General features: G+C 38.3%; 1 pseudogene; it reads left to right on the top strand.

The window, feature by feature from the left end:
* Positions 1 to 3,413: 3,413 nt before the first annotated feature.
* LOC114030678 lies at positions 3,414 to 4,257 on the top strand (annotated as a pseudogene).
* The last annotated feature ends 8,336 nt before the right edge of the window (positions 4,258 to 12,593 follow it).

Here is a 12,593-nt window from a genome sequence, read left to right as displayed (position 1 = left end):
TGATGTAATAGAATAGCCTGATTTACCTACCTAAACAACTAAATGAACTGGGGATACTTAGTCTAGAGAAGAGGATGGGCTATAAGGGGAGTGGTATATGATAGCTGAAAAATCATTTAGAGCCTCTGAGCTTCTTTCCTGATCTAGAACTATGATCCTATATTAAGTGTCTTCAAACATTTGGGAATCTATCATATGGGAGAGAGACTAGATTGTTTCTGCTTGACTCCAGAGGGAAGAATGAGGAGAAAATGGGTGAAAGTTACACAAATGTAGATTTCAAGTCAGATTATTCAGTTCATGAATAATCCAAAGTCATCCAAATATAAACTTCCTAACAAATAGGCAATAATAGAAGATAACAAGCATTTATTAAATGCTTACTGTGTTCCAGGTAGGGGCAGTTAGGTGGCTCAGTGGATAGAGTTCTGGGTCTGGAGTCAATAAGACCTAAGTTCGAATTTGGGCCCAGGCCCTTACTAGCTATGGTGCACTTGACAAGTCACTTAATTTCTGTTTGCTTTAATCCATTGGAGAAGAAAATGACAAACCACTCCAGTATCTTTGCCAAGAAAACCCCAGAGCATTATGATCTATGGGGTCATGAAAAGTCAGACATGAGTGAATGACTCAACAATAACAACAATGTTCCAGGTATGTTGCTATGTTCTGGGAAATTAAGTAAAAACAAAACAAAAACAAAAACAAAACAAAACAAAACAAAAAATCAGTTCCTAGCTTCAAGAAGCTTATAGCTTATACTCTAAAGAGGGAAGACAACAGACAAAAGAAAGCTTAAAAGGGAGGTAGGGTGAAGTAACCATGTAGAGGCATGCTAGCTATGTCTGGAAAGGCAGGAGAGACTATATGGAAATAAAGGTTGACTTGCCTAGGCCCTTCTCCAAAATGGAGGCCCTTGAAGGAACTCACCAATGGAAGAGGGGGCCAGGTATGGTGAAGGGATGTTTCAAGGTGAGAAGACCATATGAATGAATAGGGATGTTACAGGGTGAGGAGGTCTTAGGTGCTGAGGGAAGTTCCAATGTGAGATTGCAGCTGAGTCTTGGTGGCAAAGCCTGGAAAGTCAGAACCAGAGCTAGGAAAAGAGCAGTCCAAAAGTGAATTGGACTTTACTTCATGAGGCAATCAATGATTTCCTCATCTCTAAATGTCTTCAAAGAGAAGATAGATGACCATTTGCTGATATCACTGAAAAGTTCCCTGATTTTGATGAGGGTTAGACTATTTTACTTCTTCAACTCTGAGAATCTATGATTCTATTATTAGAGAGGTGACAAACTTAGGAGGAATGGAGTTGGGCTCTTACTATGTAGGCCGTCTGCTCAAGGAACTATGCTACTAGAATGCAGATGTACCTAGAACCTTATAACTATAGCCTGGAATGCTGATCCATTTCTACCATTCCCTATTTCTCTTTTTTGCTTGACACATGGAATATGAACATGGATGATTTACCATCCCTGTAAAAATTCCACATTGTGTGTGTACTCTGTCATTTCCTATTGAAAACAGATTATCTTCTTATTTTGCTTAAGTTCTATTGCTGGAACAGGACTGGGATGGAAATTTAAACTTCAATTAGTCAATTACCCTGGAATATTACTTCTTTTGCTGACTGGCAACATTTGGAAAAAAATAAAAGTATTATCATCAGTTAATATGGGAAAGCTATCATCCTTATCATTCTACTAAAGCAGCATGATTAATAAGTCAGCAAAACAGACGTCATTAAACCATGAGTCAGCAGTAAGCAAAACCTGAGGGTGAGCCAGGTGTCAGGGAGAGCTTGAACATTTTATCCAAACCTGTCCTGATACATTGTTTTGTGCTATCAGGCTCTTAGACCAGGAGGGTGTGGGTGCTTAGAAACCCTATATCTCTATCAACATTGAATCTATAGTTCTCCTCCTAGACAACCATCAGTCGGGAAGCCTGAAAAATGCCAAGGTTCAAAGAACTAAGTAATAGTGAACTGTATGTCTGAAAAAGATGTTATTTCTGACGGTTTTCTATAATTGCATTTCTTTTTTTTTTCTCACAGAGAGCAGAAGGAGCCTTGAACTGAATAAATCATCTGTTAAAAGAACACCTATTTATCTGCATCCAGCAAGAGTTGGTGAACAGGAGGGAATGCAGACTGAACTCTACTCATTGCCACAAGAGAAAAATAACACATGTAAACAATTTCTTTATTCTTCTTAAGACTGGAACCCCTGGAGGAAAATGTCCAGATCTTTAGTATTCAGTGCTTTGTCTGAAATATTTGGAGTGACAGGACTAATGAAATGAATCAAACATTTAGAAATTCTGCATTAGGCTGGATGACTCTCTGCAAGCTTTCTAAGACCTAGAAAATATTTGTTATCTTGTTGCATTAAGTGAATATAGGTACCTTTCTTAGGATCATAGTTTTAGAACTGGAATGGACCTCAGAGGCCATCAGGTACAATCATCTCATTTTACAGATAAGAAAACTGAGTCACAGAGTGGTTAAGTGACTTGCCCAGAGTCACATAGGTAGATAGTATCTGAGGCGTGATTTGAACTTGGGTCTTCCTGACTCCAAGTGCTATACTCTGTCCACTATACTGTCTGCTTCAAAATAAACAAAGTTAAGCTCTCTAAGATGCCTGTAAAATTCCGAGTCTACAGTTAGATTTCTCAAATGCTGTCGTTCTTTCTCCTAAATTGTCTATGTCCCAATAAAAGTAACTCCCTAGTGAAATTTTAGTCGACATATATAGACTTCTCTAATTCCATCCTCAGAAACCAGATCTGCTTCTGAGACAAGAGAGCAGAGGGTTAGATGTCTGAATGTTCTGTACCTGTCTGAGCTGCCAACAAGGAAAAACATCTTAGAGAAGTCTCCCATGTCCATCGGTTAACAAACATTAATTAGGTGCTTACTATGTGCCAGGAACTGTGCTAAGGATACAAAGAAAGGCAAAAACATAGTCCCTGATCTCAAGGAGCTCACAGACTAAAGAGAGAGATTACATGCAAACAATTATGTTATTAATATGGGACATTCATATACTGTTGGTAAAGTTATGAACTGATCCGACCATTCTGGAGAACAATTTGGAACTATGCCCAAAGGGCTATCAAATTGTGCACACCCTTTGATCCAGCAATACCACTGCTAGGTCTATATCCCAAGACATAAAAAGGGAGTACTATTGTATTTTCTGTACAAAATTTGTACAAAAATACTTACAGCAGCTGTTTTGTGGTGGCTAAGAAATGGAAATCAAGAGGATGCCCATCAATTGGTAAAATGGCTAAACAAGCTGGGGTTTGATTGTGATGGAAAGTTATTTGCTATAAGAAATACAAGCAAGATGATTTCAGAAAAGCTTGGAAAGACTTACATGAGCTTTTTTCGCGTTCAGCCAGCCAAAATGCCAAAGGGGAAGAAGGCCAAGGGGAAGAAGGTGGCTCTGGCCCCTGCTGTAGTAAAGAAACAGGAGGCCAAGAAAGTGGTCAATCCTTTGTTTGAGAAGTGGCCAAAGAATTTTGGCATTGGTCAGGACATCTAGTCCAAAAGGGATCTTACTCGATTTGTCAAATGACCTCGGTACATCAGACTGCAGCGTCAAAGGTCTATCCTTTGTAAGCATTTGAAAGTGTCACCAGCAATTAACCAGTTCATCCAGGCTTTGGATGGTCAGACAGCTACTCAACTGCTTAAACTGTCTCACAAGTACAGACCTGAGACAAAGCAAGAAAAGAAGCAAAGGCTGCTGGCTCCAGCTGAACAACAAGCTTCTGGAAAAGGAGATGTCCCCACTAAGAGACCACCTGTCCTCAGAGCAGGTGTTAATACTGTTACTACCCTGGTAGAATACAAGAAAGCACAGTTGGTAGTGATTGCACATGATGTGGACCCCATTGAGCTAGTGGTCTTCCTACCTGCCTTGTGCCAAAAATGGGGGTTCCTTACTGTATTATCAAGGGTAAAGCCAGGCTGGGTCACTTAGTTCACAGAAAGATGTGCACAAGCATTGCCTTCACACAGGTTAACCCTGAAGATAAGGGAGCCTTGGCTAAGCTAGTAGAAGTCATCAAAACCAATTACAATGACAGATATGATGAGATCAGTCATCACTGGGGTGGCAATGTTCTGGGTTCAAAATCAGTGGCTTGTATTGCCAAGCTGGAAAAGGCAAAAGCTAAAGAACTTGCAACCAAATTGGGTTAAATGTATATTTGATTTTTCCCTACGTAAAAATAAAAATTTAAACAAAAAAAGAAAAAGACTTACATGAACTGATGCAAAGTGACATGAGCAAAACCAGGAGAACATTGTATATAGTAACAGCAATAGTGTACAATGAAGAAATGTGAATAACTTAGCTATTCTCAGCAATACAATGATCCAAAACAATTCTGAAGGATTCATGGTGAAGCATGCTATCTGCATCCAGAGAAAGAACTGATACTGTCTGAATACAAACTGAAGCATGCTATTTTTCTTTCATTTTCTTTCTTTCTTTCTCTCTTTCTTTCTTTCTTTCCTTCTTTTGAGTCTTCTTATACTAAATGATTAATATGGAAATGTTTTACATTATTGTGCATGTATAAACTATATCAGGTTACTTATCATCTCAGGGAGGGGAGAGGGAAAGGCAGGATAGAATTTGGAACTCAAAACTTTTAAAAATTGCAAAAAATTGTTTTAACATGTAATTAGTGGAAAAATAAAATATATAAAAACAGTCCATGACAACTCTCCTGGAATAGGGCAAACATTATTCATTCAAAGAACATTTATTAAACATCTACAATGTGCTAGGTGCTGAAGACACAAAGAAAAATTAAGTAGTTCTTGCTCTCAAGAAGCTTATATTCTATTGGGAAAAAAATTAAACAGAAAAATAATTTCTATTACATTACTTTAATACAGATAAAGTACCTGAGCAAGGCCAGAGTCCTCTAGAGCCGAAACAAGGGTAACTGTCCAGCTATAGCCTCACCAAAGGTCGCTTAGGTGCAAATTTTTACCTCCCCACAGTCCCAGCTTTAATCTTGGAGAAGCAGCTGTGGACCATCAGCTCTCGGGGCATTCTAGCAAAAGAAACAGCTGCTTTTCCCATAGCATCTGGCTTTTCTCAGCTCACTCTTTGTCTTCTCCCCCAGGATTCATAAAGGAAGTGTCTAGGATTCAAACAATCTTTAATGTATTGACAATAAATTGTATAGTCTCTCACCCTCTCATTGATTTTGGTCAGCTCTGAGGGAAAAAAATAAACTAACCTTTTAAAAAACATACTGCCCTCTCTAGTTGTCAAACAACCAAGGAAGCTTTGTTTGATGGTCACTAAGTGTTTTTGTAATAACATTGAATAGCATAAAGAATAAAAGTGAGCAACCAGGAAAACAATTTACTCAAATGCTTCTTGCTTAGAGTCACATTGTCAAGGGACAAAAATCCTCTTTTCTCTCATCTCCTCTTCCTACCGTAGAACAGAAAGGGAGGGGAAAGCAGAAAGTGAATATAGGACAGTTAAACATTAGTGGTTCCCTGGTTATGAGTGGAGTAGATGGAGATGGATGGCAGAGAGAGAGTCTATCTCATCAATCAGCATCTCTCTTCTTGATCTGAACATTTCTTTCCTTTGCATCTGATCAGTCAGCCCACCAAGCTCTTAATCTTCTCATAAAGCAAGCTTAAGGAACACTCTCCTGAGTTCCTACCAATCTCTCATTCTAGCATCATTGCCACTGACTCTTACTCTCAGGCAACATGCAGACTGCTCCCCTACCAAACTCACCCCACACACCTACATGAACATATCTGGCAATATGGATACCTCCCCTGGCCTTTTTTTAGAAGTCTGTTCAAGGTTATGATCATCCTCATCATCAACAACAATAAAAACAACAACAGCAACAACCACCAAAAAACCCATAAAACTAGGGGGAACCATGGGTAAAGTGTGCCTGGCTGACAGGCAGAGAGATACCTTAGTTTAGCAAATCTCCACAGTAATGACACAGGAAGGAAAGTTGGGCATAGCATTATACAAACTATTTCAAAGTAAAAGAAAGTATTTTTTGAGGGAAAGAAACACTAGGAATTTGGGGGATCAAGATCATCTTCCTATAGGAAGTAGACTATGAGTTGACCTTTGAAAAACTAGAGATTTTATAAGGTTAAGATGAGAATGAATCATGCTTCAGACATTGAAGAATGTGAGCTTTAAGGAGAGAAAAAAAAACTTGATAGATAAATGGATAGATAGATAGATAGATAGATAGATAGATAGATAGATAGGATAATTGAGTCTGTTAAATGATTTTTGTGTCAGGCACTGTACATAAGAGAAATCTTAATGGTGAGATCTTTAAGGGCAGGAATTGTCTTTTGCCTTTTTTTCTATCCCTAGCACTTAATGCAGTTCTTGGAACACAGTAAATATTTATTGACTGACTATTGACTGATATTTAATGTGGGCTTTGAGATATGGGGAAATTATAGAGGTGAAAAAGGGAAAAGAGGACACTTCATGCCTAAGGAAGAACTAGAGCAAAGGGATTTCAGATCGGAAATATCGGCCATGTCAGGGAGATACAGGCAGTCCAGCTTGACTGGACTATTGCTTATGCATCCAGAGATGGTATAAGTTCAACCTGGAAATATAAAGTTATACCAAACATTTTTTAGGAGGCAGAGAAGTCCTTAAAAATCAGGCTAGGGAGATCACAATTATGGAGGACTTTAAATGTCAGGTTGAGTTTGAAATTTACTCCATAGGCAATAAGACACCACTTGTTGAGAAGCAGAGTGATGTGGTCAGATCTGTGCATACGTTAAATTCATCTAGCAGCTACGTGAAAAATGGCTCAGAAGAGAAAGAGAGCAGAGGTGAGAATGCTTAATGATTAATGAATGCAGCAGTTCATGTGGGTGATCATGAGTCTTTTCCCATGCTGCAAAGAAAAAAAAAAGGAGAGAAGGGGAGTGAGCTCTAATATAATTTCTAAGATTTTATATATCTAATGCTTTAAGATTCCATGATTTTAACCAGTATTTTTCTTTAAAGACTTTTTTTCCAGAGCAGCTAGGTGGCACAGTGGATAGAGCACTGGCCCTAGAGTCAGGAGGACTTGAGTTCAAATTTGACCTCAGACACTTAACACTTATTAGCTATGTGACCCTGGGCTAGTCACTTAACCAAGGTGGAGGTGGGGAGGACCTATTTGTACAAAAATATTTACAGTATTTTTGTGGCGGCAAAATCTTGGAAATGAGGGATGTTCATCAATTGGACAATAGCTTAACAATTTGTGGTATATGATTGTGATGGAATACTATGTTGCTATAAGAAATGACAAGATGTTTAAAGAAAAAACCTTGAAAAATGTATATGAATTGATGCAAAGTGAAGTGAGCAGAACCAAGAAAACATTACACACAATAACAGCAATATTGCACAATGATCAACTGTGAATGATTTGGCTATTCTCAGTAATATAATGATACAAGACAATTTTGAAGTACTTACAATGAAGAATGCTACCCACCTCCAGAGAAAGAACTTACAGAGTCTGAAAGCAGACAGAAGTGTATTATTTTTCACTTTCTTTATTTTTCTTGTTTTTTAATTCCTTGGGATATAGACCTAGTAGTGGTACTGCTGGATCATAGAGTATGCACAGTTTTGTAGCCCTTTGGTCATAGTTCCAAATTGCTCTCCAGAGTGATTGAATCAGTTCACAACTCCACCACCAGTGTATTAGCATCTCAATTTTCCCACATCCCCTCCAACACTTGTCATTTCCCTTTCTGTCATATTAGCCAATCTGATAGGTGTGAGATGGTGCCTCAGAGTTGTTTAAATTCGCATTCTCTAATCAATAGTGACTTAGAGCATTTTTTCATATTAAGTAAAAATGACTCTGATTTCTTCATCTGAAAACTGCCTGTTCATATCCTTTGACCATTTATCAATTGGAGAATGACTTGTATTCTTATAAAGTTAAGGAAGTTCTCTATATATTTCCTATATATATTCTCTGGGAAGGGACAGATATGCAGGGCTTCCCAAGGCTGCCCGGTCATAACGTTCTGAGAGTGGCAGGGTGGAGTGGAATGTAGCCCATGGTCTGGGGAGGAGCGTGCCAGCCTTGCTCCTGACCGTGCTGAGCAGGGTGGCAGCCCATCAAGGCCAGACTGGGTGCGGGAAGGTCAGAGTGGAGCATCCCATTTTGCTGTGGAGAAGGCAGAGGAGGCGTCCCCCAAAGTTGGCATTAAGTGTGACCCAAAGCTATTCTTAGTCTCTAGCAAGGTTGAAAGCTACCCTTGTACTCTTTTTAAAAACATTTTTTAATGATGTATGTAATGGTCTTACTGTGAATTAACCTTTCTACACTGAAAACCTTGGCTGTCAAGAAGCTCTTTGGCTTGAACCTTCCCTAAATTACCTGGCCGCCAAGCATAGAGCTCAAGTAGGAGTGTGGAAGGGGCTTCCAGAGAAGCCCGTGATCAGCTGACTGCCTAGAGCCATGTTAGTGCAGGGCGGGGAGTGGCAAGAAGAACTGACCTTGGACAACAAGTATCACTGTGATTACTGGTGTGCATTTAACCCTTTCTTACCTAGAGGAGCCCAGATTTTTAAAGTATATCTGCTATATTTCTATTCTGTTTCTATACCAAGACCAGCCTGTAGCCACAGGCTAATATCCTCACCCTTGTGAGTGCTTTCAATTTTGAGAATTTCAAATAAAAAGATTTATTGTAAAAAAAATTGTTTTGAGTTCCAAATTCTCTCCCTCCACACCTCCCTCATTGAGAAGGCAAGCAATTTGATGTAGGTTATACATATGCAGTCACAAAAAACATAGTTATGTTAGTCATCTTGTGAGAGAAAACACAGACCTAAAAATAAAATTTTATCAGAGAAAGTTGCTGTAGTTTTCTTCATAGTTATGATTACTAACTGCGTATTTCCTTCCATCCTGTCTTCCTCTGTTTAGCCTTCTCTCTCTCTTTTCACCCTGTCCCTCATCAGGGAAATGTTGTTCTTATGACCACCACATCCTCCCATTCACCCTCCCTTCTATCACTTCCTTTTATTTTGTCCCCCCCCCACTTCCCCATAGGGTAAGGTAGATTTCTATAGCCAACCGAGTGTGTACGTTATTCCCTCTTTGAGCCAATTCTGAAGGCGGGGAGTTCAAGCATTGTCCACCACCACCGCTACCCTGTTCCCCTCCACTGTAAAAGCTCTTTTCCACCTCTTTTATATGAGAAAGTTTAACCCATTCTACCTCTTCCTTTCCTCTTCTCCCAGTGCCTTACTCTTTCTCACCCCTTAATTTTATTTTTTAGCTACCATTCCCTTCCAGCCAACTCACACCTCTACCCTCTATGTATATTCCTTCTAACTTCCCAAATAATAAGAAAGTTCTTAAGAGTTACAACTATCATCTTCCCATGCAGGAATATAAACAGCTTAATCTTATTGAATCCCTTATTACATATCTTTCCTGTTCACCTTTTTATGCTTCTCTTGAGTTTTGCATATGCAAATCAAATTTTCTGTTCAGCTCTGGTCTTTCTATCAAGAATGCTTGAAAGTCCTCTATTTCTCTAAATATCCATTTTTCCCCTGAAGGATTACACTCGGTCTCACTGAGTAGGTGATTCTTGGCTGTAATCCTGCCTCCTTTTCCCTGCAGAATATCATATTTTAATCTCTCTGATTTTCTAATGCAGATGCTGTTGAATCCTGTGTTATCTTGACTATGACTCCACAATATTTTTTGGGGGGGGCTGCTTACAATATTTTCTTTTTGACCCGGGAGGTCTAGAATTTGCATATAACATTCCTGGGAATTTTTACTTTGGGATCTCTTTCAGGAGATGATGTACATTCTTTCAATTTCTATTTTACCTTCTAGTTCTACAATATCAGGGCAGTTTTCCTTGATCAACTTATATTTAAAAAAAATATTTGTTGATTTCATTGGTAAAAAAATTTGTCACCAAGTGTCCAGGCTACTTGTGATCAGAAAGCAGATGTAAACTCCTTCGGGAAAGAGACTGTTTCATTTTGGGTTTTATATCCTCAGCACCTAACACAGTGCTTATCTTATGATAGGAACTTTATAAAAGATCGATTGATGAATCTGCTGCTTTTTCAACTCTTAGAGCTTTTCCAACATGGTATACATGAACAGCATTTACACTTTGCTTTCATAGCCTTTGGGAACACATTCCCCCTTCCTTCCTATGATTATGCAATGGAATAGAATCATTATATATTATAAATTTTTGATCTGGACCTTTGGTTTCATCAGAAAGGGAAATCTTATTGTCAAAACTTCCTCCAGTGATGCAGGTGAAAATATAATAATACAATAATGCAGTTTTACAATACTGCAATAATACAATTTTATAATCCAATTTTACATACTTGCCTAGGACACAAAAATGTGAAGTGGCTTGCCTGGAGTCACACAGTTAGTTTGTGTCAGAGACTGGACTTGAACCTAGATTCTTTTTACTACAAATCTAGGCCTCTACCCATGAAGACATGTTTCCTTTTGTTATTAAATATTATAATATAATAAATAAGGTTTTCACTCTAATCATACTCTAGAGACAAATTTGATAATGGCCATGAGTATGCATCCCACATATTCTCATTTTCATAGACCACTTGAATCATAACTCAGAGAACGACATTTCTTAAATATAAGGAGTAAATCACTTGGGAATCTCAGGCTATAAGATGATATACTTCGTGTGTGTGTGTGTGTGTGTGTGTGTGTGTGTGTGTGTGTGTGCTCACACATATAGGGAGACACACATAGAGAATCATTTGTGTATATATTTTCTTAAGCCTCCTTCCAAAGTATTTCACTAGCTGTTGTCTCATGGAAAGAATTTAGACTGCAGTCATTACTCAGCTTGGCCTCATATGTAGTAAAGAGTTCTGCCCCTCCTTGATTCTAGACTGCTCATTAATACTTCAGCTTGTGGGCAAAACATGTCCACTTGGCAGTTCCAGTTAACAGATGCCTTGTTTGGACTTGGTTTCAAAGGCAATGCCTTTATTCTCCCTAGTTTAAAGCTAAAGTGAAAAACTGTTCCATCAGCAACATTTCCAAAGCACCCACTGAGTATTAAGGGTTGGATAAAGAACCATAGAAGTTGTAAAAGAGAAAAAACAACAACAACAACAACAATACCCTTAAAAAACATGTCCAAGTTAATGGGAGAGATAGGACAAAATGAAGTTCATATTTCTATTGTTCCGTGCTTTACGTTTTATATGATATTTTCCTCATAGCTACTATGAAGTGCAAAATTTATCAGCTTCATTTTAAGGGCAGGGAACTGAAGCTCAGAGAGACTAAATGATTTTTGTCCATTTTCAAGAGCCAAAATTTGAACCCAAGTCTACTGAAACAAGTCCAACAACAGTTCACCAGTCAGTCAATTAGCATTTATTGTTGCTGCTGTTCAGTCATTTCTGTCACACCCTATTCTTAGTGACCCTATCTGGGATTTTCTTGATAAAGATACTAGAGTGGTTAGTCATTTCCTTCACCAGCTCATTTTACAGATAAGAAAATTGAGATAAATAGGGTTAAGCCACTTGCCCAGGGTCACACAGCTAATGAGTGTCTGAGGTCAGATCTGAACTCAGGAAGATGAGTTTTGCTGACTCAAGGCCCAACATTATCCACTGTGCCACCTACTCAGGCACCTAAAATGTGTTAGGCTTGTACTAAGCATTATCCTAGTGTACCAAGAATTATTATACCATCTTTCCAAACATATAAGGAGAATTCTTTTTTGTTTCTGCGTCTCATGGAATGTTAGAAATGTAAGGAAAATCAGAGTCCATCTAGTAAAAAGCATTGATTTTTATGGATAAGGAAGCCATAATCCACAATGAGGGAGTGAGCATGATATGAGAAAGAGTATTGGACTTAGAGCCAAGATACCTGGATTTGGATCATGACTGTATTCTGCTGGTGCATAATCATAGGCAAATTACTTAATTTCTCAGAGTCTCAGTTTTCCCATCTGTAAAAGAGGGATAAAATTTATGTCATAAGATTGTTGTGATTAAAATGCTTTATAAAGTTTAAAGCAATATATGGTTTATATAGATAGGCACTGGAAATGAAAAAATCCTAAGTAAAGAAACTCTATCAACAGCTGCTCTGCTGCTGATAGTGTTAAAGAGTCACCTCATTTAACTCTGAGAGTTAAATGACTTGCTAAGGGTCACACATCCAGGATGTGTCACATGTGAGGCTTAATGTTTGAAGTAACTTCATAAGCTAAAATGTCAATTTGATTCTCACTGGTAAAAGTTATAGCCAAAGAAAAGAAAAAGAAAGGTGTAGAGGTAGAGAAAGAAGAAAAAAGATAACGAGTTTGAGATAAAGAAAATGAAACAGATGAAAATGAAAGGAAGAGGTAGAGAAAGTGAGGGAATCCTAGAAAACAAGAGGTAGGGAAAGAGAAAGCAAAGGAGGCAGGGAAAGAAAAATGGATAGGGAAAGAAAATGTTAAGGAGATAGACAAAGACAGAAATGAGAGAAACAGA

The sequence above is a fragment of the Vombatus ursinus genome, unplaced genomic scaffold (genome assembly GCF_900497805.2).
Source record: "Vombatus ursinus unplaced genomic scaffold, bare-nosed wombat genome assembly UNPS02014973.1, whole genome shotgun sequence".
In the NCBI taxonomy this organism is placed as follows: domain Eukaryota; kingdom Metazoa; phylum Chordata; class Mammalia; order Diprotodontia; family Vombatidae; genus Vombatus; species Vombatus ursinus.
The sequence above is the reverse complement of the archived record's forward strand: the minus strand, read 5'-3'. Positions and strand labels throughout refer to the sequence as shown.